Source organism: Quercus lobata, chromosome 3 (genome assembly GCF_001633185.2).
Source record: "Quercus lobata isolate SW786 chromosome 3, ValleyOak3.0 Primary Assembly, whole genome shotgun sequence".
Lineage (NCBI taxonomy): Eukaryota > Viridiplantae > Streptophyta > Magnoliopsida > Fagales > Fagaceae > Quercus > Quercus lobata.
Genome location: NC_044906.1, coordinates 62,662,936 through 62,672,230, shown reverse-complemented (window position 1 = coordinate 62,672,230; position 9,295 = coordinate 62,662,936). Strand labels below are relative to the sequence as shown.

Below are 9,295 nucleotides of genomic sequence, written 5' to 3'. Positions count from 1 at the left end.
GTTGAAACCGACTGAACCAAGTTCAATTTTTCGGTTTGAATTTTACCAAACCGAAATATTTCGGTTTGGTTTTGGTGCTGGATTTTTTTACCCCGAAACCGACCGATTTATATATATCTATATATTTATGTAACTCTAAGAAGTGACTGATCAGTGGCTTAGTGGTATGCCTCCTGCGTTTTGGCTAGCTGATCAACAGTTCGAGCCTTCGCGCGTGCGTTTTTGCTATTTAATTTTTTAAAACCCTAATAATAGCATGATATAAATACCCTCCTATTCTTTTCTTTCCTTCAGCCGCCCCCTTCCCCAAATTTGTGTCTCTCTACCCTTCACGCTTCAGCGCCTCCTCATTTTTTCTTATTCATGGTCCTTTCTTCAGCCGCCCCCTTCCCCAATTTTCTGTCTCTCTCTCTACCCTTCTCGCTTCAGCGCCTCCTCATTTTTTTTTCTTTTCTTTCTCTGAGTCCCATGGACCATGGCCATGCCTCTCTCTTCTCTCTGAGTCACATATCTCTGTTCTTTATTGAAAAATCACTACAGAGACATGGTGGTAGGCTCAAGCATGGTGTTAGGCTCCTGCTATGGTGCATCAACGGTAAAGTTCTGTACTACTTAATTATATTATGTACTATTTAGGACTCTTCCTATAAAGAGTAAGTGTATGGTGATCTAATGACTTATCTTAACAACAATTGCTAAATGCCAGTTCAGTCACTTACATTTAGCCCACTATAAAGCTGTTTACAACCATGCAAAAGAATTATATTGTGGTGCCATAGCACATGAAATGAAGAAATCATACACATGGTTGGAGATGTTTACTCCATGGACTATGTTCATATATGTATGCATATACGTCTACATCTATATTTCCATGGTGATCCTTTTGATTCACATTATCAATGCCTAAATGCTATCAGTGGGCATGAGTTCAGATTATAAATATTGGACCGCTTCAGGGCCAGTAAATGACAATTTAATCCCTTGCTTAGTACATTGAAGTATTCTGTAGATGAGCATTATTTATTTTTCTGTGTAATAACTAATAACGAAATATTGGATAATAGAATTGTGAGGGATAGGCCGGTCATATATATGAAATTTGTGATACATACCCATCGCTCCTGAACTTTGTGGGTCAAAATTATGATATCTTCCACTTTAGCAGATCCTTAGCCAACTCATTGGCAATTTGGCAAATGATTTAATAATAGCTTGATTGCATTGCCAATCATTAGTGTAGAATTTCAGGTGAGGCCTTTCATGTTTGTTGGGTGGAGCCCCATAGGTGTGCAGCCATTATCATGTGCTTAGCTCATGGAAATTAGTGTCGATTAAGAATGGGAGGAGTCAGGAGGATGGAATTTAACCTCAAATAATACTTCAGGTGGGAAAAAAAAATGCAACTCCAGTGGTTTATGTTGAGATATATCTTCTTATGTTCCAGCTCTAGCCCAATAGTGTGACCTTTTTATCTAGTAAAGACTTAGGGAACTCATGGTTTTCTTTTTATCTGGAGTTGACTCAACACACCCTGCATCAAATTGTCTAATTTTTATCATCAATCAAACACCATTCATATGTATATATATGTATATATACACATTTACCACTTTGCTACAGTAAATTGCTAATTTTGACAGTTCCCTATAGCAAGAAGGCAAAATATTTTGTCTTTGACTACACCAATGTTGGCACATAAATTGGAGTGTGAGGTGGCAAAATAGCTAACCACCAATGGTGATGCTCTAAAGAAAAAGTAAATTAATTTAATAATTAGAGTAAAGAAGCATATAAATTTTGAGATATTAAAAATTAAATTAGTAGCAAGTAGCAATGTATCACAGCTACTCTGATTTTACTTACAACCGTGGATTTTGTTCCGGTATTGAGGGTGAGTTTGGTTCAATTTTTTTGTTTTAAATTTTGATATTATGCTTTTTTTTTTTCAAATGGCAATTTCAAAAAACACATAAAAGAATTTATAATCAGCTTTTATTTAATAAGAGTTATTAAATAAAGTAACTACTAAGGTAGTTAGAATGTACGAATGATGAAAAGAAAAGAAAATAGTTTTTCTTTACAATGAGAAAAAGAACTTTCTTTGAGAATCAACGTACATAAAGACTGATTGAGAGACCACTCTTCTCGGGTACCATGTGGAATTGAGATGTTGATTAGAGGTATTCTCAAGTCTTGTTTTTGAATTTCATTTCATCAAGGTATGCTTTCTATTCTTTGTTTTAGAATTCAAAGTTACATGTTATCTCTCATGAATGAAGTAGATCCATATTTGTTGCTTCTGCTGTGTGTTTTGTATGAGATGCAAAACCAAATTTTCCAACAGAAGCGGCTTATATCTGAATTCTTAATATTGGCATTCAATAATTTCCCCATAGTCCAAAGGCAGCGAATTGAACATTTTTCCATGGCTGCATCACAAAGTCTCTTCTTCCCTCTCCTAAAATCATTGCTTCTTGTCTTCCCCCTTTTTTTGTTGATAAAATAGAGAATTTTTTTTTTGACGGTTCTATTAATTAGGAGAGAGGTCAAGCCTTGGTGCAATGGCAAGTGCCTTCAACCAAAAGCAAGCAATAGGTCACAGGTTTAAGTTTGGGAGTCAATCTCTTGATGATAAGACTGTTTACCATTACCTCTCCTAGACCCCATAAAAGTGAGCTTTGTGCAATTGGTATGACTTTTTATATATTAAATTAACAAGAAAACTTACCATAGAATAGAACCCTGAAAATATCTGGAACAGCTCAATAAGCTATCAGCTGAAAACTGAAACATTTATAATAAAAAAAAAATATCAATATACAATTATTTATTATGTATTAATTTATTATGTTGAGAATGACTCACAACTCTTTTGACGTTGACTACACTGGTTTTTTTCTATTATATGGTATCAACACTGTCAAAATGAAAATGTGTTAAAAACAACTAATTTTAAATTTTCATTTAGCATAATAAAAATGTGGCACACCTTCCAATTTATACCACAAGCCTAATAATTCCTCATCCCAAAATTGTAGTGCAAACGAACCAATTACTATGTTAATTATGGCCAATAAATAAATAATTTTTTTTTTTAAAATAGCAAACATATAAACTTACGGTTTATCCAATTGTTAACGGTTCTTGCATTGGAGTAGGGGCCATCAAGTAACATTGGCTAACTTACAGTGTCAACAATGTTGTCACATCCAAATTTGACCTTAACCATTCTCCTCCCATAGTCCTCTAATATAGTGGCAATCAAACCCGTTGGAAAACCGTTTTCATAAACCCACACTTCTTCCCTTCTAGTTGTTTTAAATGTAGTCCCCAGACTATGATTAAGACTCTTTAGCCTTTGATGCTCACATGCATATTGTGCAAGGCTATGTGCAATTCCGTTGAGTTCGCTATTTATTTATATTACCTTTAAATTGTAAAGAACAACAAATTTTCTGTTGAATTCTATTAGATTACCATCGTTGCAATCAGCTTCACCACTTAAAAATTTAACAACACTTTCGGCATTACTCCCAATTCTGAGGTTCATATTAGGTAGGTTATTCCTAAATAAACGTTCATCCCAGGCAACAATGGCCTCACCTTCCAACAAAGAAGTTTTCTTAGCAAAATTTATTGCATTTTCTTGGAAATTGGTTCTAGTTCCTAAGGATAAAACCTGTTTTGAGAAAAGACGTAGGTGTGCTCCTTCTGATTGCCGCATCAACAGACAAGTTAAAATCTATTGTAAAGTCTGGTTCTCTAAGTAACTCCTCCAAATAACATGGGAAACTCATTGTGTAGGTAATCCAGTTTATTTGGAGGAGAGTTAGGGAACCTGACTTTACAATAGATTTTAACTTGTCTGTTGATGCGGCAATGAGAAGGCGCACACCTACGTCTTTTCTCGGAATGGGTTTTTTCCTTAGGGAACAGAACCAGTTTCCTGTTAGTGCTGGGTTTTGCCAAGAAAATGAAATAAATTTTTCTCAGAAAACTTCTTTGTTGGAAGGTGAGGCCATTGTTGCCTAGGCTGAACGTCTAATTAGGAATAACCCACCTAATATGAACCTCAGAATTGAGAGTGATGTTGAAATTGTTGTTAAATTTTTAATTGGTGAAGCTGGTTGCAATGATGATAATCTAATAGAGTTTAAGAGAAAGTTTGTTGTTCCTTACAATTTAAAGGTTATATGGATAAATGGGGAACTCAACGGAATTGCACATAACCTTACACAATATGCATGTGAGCGTCAAAGGCTAGAGACTTAATCATAGCACAGGGACTGCATTTAAAACAACAAGGAGGGAAGAAGTGTGTGGTTATGAAAACGGTTTTCTAGCGGGTTTGATTGCCACTATATTAGAGGACTATGGTAGGAGAATGGTTAAGTTCAAATTTGGATATAATAACATTGTAAGTTGGCCAATGTTACTTGATGGCCCCTGCTCCAATGCAAGAACCATTAACAGTTGGATGAACCATAAGTTTATATGTTTTCTATTTAAAAAAAAAATTATTTATTGATGGATATATGTATATATATATATATATATATTTTGCAGATATAAGTCAGGCCATAATTGACAAAGTAATTGGTTTGTTTGCACTATAATTTTGGAATGAGGAATTATCAGGCTTGTGGTATGAATTGGAAGGAGTGCCACATTTTTACAATAGTGTTATGTTAAATGAAAATTTAAAATTTCTTGTTTTTATCATATTTTCATTTTGACAGCGTTGATGCCATATAATAGAAAAAAACTAGCATATTCAACATCAAAAGAGTTGTGAGTCATTCTCAACATAATAAATAACTATATATTGATATTATCATTTTTTAATTATAAATGTTTCAGTTTTCAGCTTATTGAGCTGTTCCAGATGTTTCCAAGGTTCTATTCTACGGTAAGTTTTCTTCCTCATAATACTGTGGTCTTTTTGTTTTTACTTGTGTAATGTTAAGAACCTATGGTATTTGCATAATGTTCTTAACCATAATATTAAAAAAAGATTTTGCATGTCATCTAGGTTGATTTAAGAAGTCAGTCCAAACCAATGTTATTAATTTCGTTTTGTTTCGGCCGGAATGGCTAAAAAATTTCGTACCACTATGCAAATCGGAATGACACACCCCCCGTTCCACCTTAGATAAAATTCCAGCCTATTTCGGTGTGTTTTGGGCATTCTAGTTCATTTTGGTGAAATCCGGCCGATATTCAAGATTCGGCCAGTACATATTCAATAGCTCAAGATGAGCCTCACTGCCTCAGTGAAAAAATGAAAAGAAAAAGAAAATGAAGATGAAGATGATGATGAAGATGAGAACAAAAATTAAAAGATGAGATTAGTGTCAACAAATTTACAGAGCAATAGACCCGAAGAGAAATCCTTAGAGATGAAAATGCTGAGAGAGGGAGGAGATAAGACTTAAGAGAGACAGAAGGTTAACTGAGAGTAAGAACTTTTGAATAGAAGAGTATAGAGAGAACTTAAAAGACATTTTGAATATATGGTTGTGATGAAGTTTGGAACGTGGGAATATTGGGATCGGTGATAGATGGGACTTCAAGAGAGATGAAAATGGGGGAAGAGCAGACCAAAGACACATGTGACATAGAAGAAAGAGAAGTTAAAAAATGAATCAAAAGATATGAAGATATGGCAGTGGTGGGATCGGTTTAGAGAAAATGAATGCATAGGAAAAACTGAAAATTAAAATCATTATTTTATATAATTAAATTAACTCCATTATTTTATATCTATATTTCCCTTTTTTGAATTGATATCTTTTTTTTTTTCTCTTTGCTGATATTAAATGAGTTATTCTAGTGCCACATAAAGTGGCACAAGCATTGTTTGAGATTGAACTGATTTGATATATATATGTGTGTGTGTGTGTGGAATTTTGAAACAGCTTGAAATGGTACGCCGAAATAATCTGGTATTGAAATATTTCATTCCGCTAAACAAACTGAAACGGATTCCGAAATGGAATTAATAACATTGGTCCAAACGAGTGAACGATGAGATAGAAGTATGTATGTAATTAATTTCTTCTTATTTGAGTTGCATTAGTAGTTTGTTTTCAAGTTGGTAGTTGTATGTATATATTTAATTTCTTCTACAAAAATCGGGTGCACGTCTATTCAAATACCTAGAGGAGGAGAAGGTAGAAAGAATGAAAGCTCTTTGCCAAGCATCCGAACACACCATTGACTGCGTGGATGTGGGTTTTTTTGTTGTTAATTTTAAAATTATGTGTTTTTATTATGATTTTGTTATTATTGTTTATTTATTTATTTATTTTATTTAGGGCAAGCTTGTCTTATTAACAAAGTATGATGTGACTTATCCATCTGCTGAGGTAGGTTATTTGTTGTTTTACTCTATATTGCTATTTGTTGTTATTTTGTGTCTTTTCTCCTTTTCCCAATTAATTTGTTTACCTTGTGAAACTGTTTTGTTTTTTGTTTTTTATTTTTTATGCAGCGCAAGAAGTATTTGTTTGATGAACTTCCAACTCTCAGAAAAGTTAATGTCTTAGGCCCGGAAAGGGTCTTGAAGATGAAAAGGATATATTTTGGAGAATATTGCCTAATTCCTATTTTAAGTAGCTTTTAAATTTTTTTAGTAGTAAATAAGTTGTTAACTGTAAAAAATTACTGTTTTTAAATTTCCCCCCTGTTTTTCTTTTTGTATTTGTAGCTATGAGGTTCCATTGTTAAGGATGTGCCTCGCCTTGAAAAATTTTGTTCACTTGTTGTGAAGATGGCAGAAGATATGGACAAGAAGGGGGACCAAAAAGAAGAAATTGAAGAGTCCCATGGTGGGATAGGCAGAGGCTTTGACAACTCGTATTTTTGGGGATTTACAGAGAAAAAGTAAGGAAAAGTGACTGAGGTTCTAAATTAAACTGTCTAATTTAACTTGCCCCCTTTATAGAGGAAACCTTTACAAAACATGGCTACTGTCTATGAAAAGCTGTTCCTTTTTCGATATTCTTTCTTGTCAATGCAAAAGATAAGAACTGGAGTTTCTGGTAACAATAAAACATTGTCCTTTTAACCAGTTTGGTTTACAAATCTGAGTCAAAATAAAATTAGATTCTTTCTGCATATTATTTGATTAAACTGTATTTGGGTTTCTTGTGAGTGCAAGAAATACAAGTGACTATTTGCTTGTTTGCCACATTACATGAGTTGGGGTTTGATTCTTTGTTGTCAAAGGTAGCAAGGAAAAATTGTGTCTTGAGGTTACACTTGACACATTGATAACTGAGTGTTTGTTGCAATTCAGCTGAGAAAAGTGGTGGTGAATTTAGTATGCCAATATCCTAAAATGTCTTTGGTTCAATCTCAAGTCAGACTGAAATGGTTTTCTCACCATCCCTCCTCTCTCTCATCTACTTTCACCTTCTTCTTCTCCTTCATTGTCATATAATACTGATTACCAGAAACAATCGAGCCCATCATCATCATCTGGAAGTAAAAATTCTTTTTATCATAGGTATTCTAGCTGTCATCTTTTTTATATCTGATCTACTTCACTTGCTTATTAGATTTCCCACAAAACATAGATCTTCATCATCAATCAGTGAATCAAATAGGCACCCAGAGATTTCTCAGTCTGATGCTTTTTAAGAGACAATTGCTACAACCCTTTCAACTTTCTTGATTCTGGCCTAGATCAGGCTTTCATAGATGCTCTCCCAGTTTTGCTCTATAAAGAGATAATGGGTCTGAAAGAGCCATTTGATTGTGCAGTTTGTCTTTGTGAGTTTTCAGAACAAGACAAGTTGAAGTTGCTTCCAATGTTTAGCCATGCTTTTCATATTGATTGTATAGGCACATGGTTACTATCTAGTTCAACTTGCCCTCTTTGTAGAGGGAACCTTTACACACCTGGGGTTGTTGGGCTGTCCGTTGAAAACCCAGTTTTTTGTTTTGAGGACCCAAGGGAAGATGGGTTTTCAAGCAATGGGTTAAGTGGGTTTCTTTTTGGTCAAAAAGCCTGCAGAAAATGCCATTATTAGTGAAAAGAGTGTATTTTCTGTGGGACTTGGCAAATTTGGAAGCTCAAATGATGGGGTAGGAGCTGTAGTAGAGAGAGGAGTGGGAGAGACCAGCAGTAGCAGTTTGGATTCAAGATGTTACTCATTGGGATCATATCAATATGTGGTTGCTGATTCAGAGCTGCAAGTTGCTCTATGTCCCAATAGAGTGGGTGGTAGTATGAAAATTTTGAAAGGGAGAGGGACAAAATGGGACTTCCACAATTGATGGGGATGGGGATGGTGAGGGGAAGAAGATTACATTGGAAGTAAAGGTGTAGTTTTTCTGTTTCTATGATCTGGCAGTGGTCCACTGGTACATCCTCTCTTACTGTGGCTTTGCCATGGTCTGATAGATTATAGGGTTCACCATGAAGGTATTCAATGTGCTTTTTACTTTTTTGCATGATGTCAAATTGTCAATAGGTCCATTTCTCAAAAGCTTTTTCCTTCTTTTCTTAATGAATGGATAATTCCTTACCTAAATGCTAACTTATGTGAATGGTGCTCATTTTTTTGAATTCCATGGAAAATGCTCTTGCACTTCATCATTTTTTTGAACTCCATACATCGACAATTTGACGCTTTCCTCCTCCTTCGTGCCTTTTTTTGGGGGCAAAAGTTAGGAATATTGGGTATCCAATCAATATCAATATATATATATATATATATATATATATATAAAATGCGAGAATGCATGATGTCCTGCCATGTGACACTCTAATTTTGAATTTAGTTTTTTTTTTTTTTTTTTACTTCTTTTTGGTAAGTTTTTTTATTGTTACCCAAAATATCACATTTACTTATTTTTATTGTTATCTCATTAATCTCTCATAATTGCTTGAACTTACATCATACCTTTCTCTTTTCTTCATGACTTTTAGCATACCCACCATCTTAGTAATAAAAAAAGCAAAAAAAAAAAAAAAAAAAAATGCTTATGGAGGAATATTGGAGAAAAATTAATATTTGTTGTCACTTTGTTGCCCTTTCTACGTGGTTTGTCTCTCTATTTTTAATTTTTAACTCATTGTGATAAAGAAAACTTTGTCATTGACTCATTATATAGTTTGAGTAGGTTGATCTTTGTGATACATTGCTACTTCCTACTAATTTAATTTTTAATATCTCAAAATTTATATGCTTCTTTACTCTAATTATTAAATTAGTTTACTTTTTCTTTAGAGCATCACCATTGGTGGTGGTTAGCTATTTTACCACCTCACACTCCAATTTAA

General features: G+C 34.1%; 1 pseudogene; it reads left to right on the top strand.

Annotated features, from left to right (window-relative positions):
* The first annotated feature begins 300 nt into the window (after nt 1–300).
* LOC115982733 lies at nt 301–8,686 on the top strand (annotated as a pseudogene).
* The last annotated feature ends 609 nt before the right edge of the window (nt 8,687–9,295 follow it).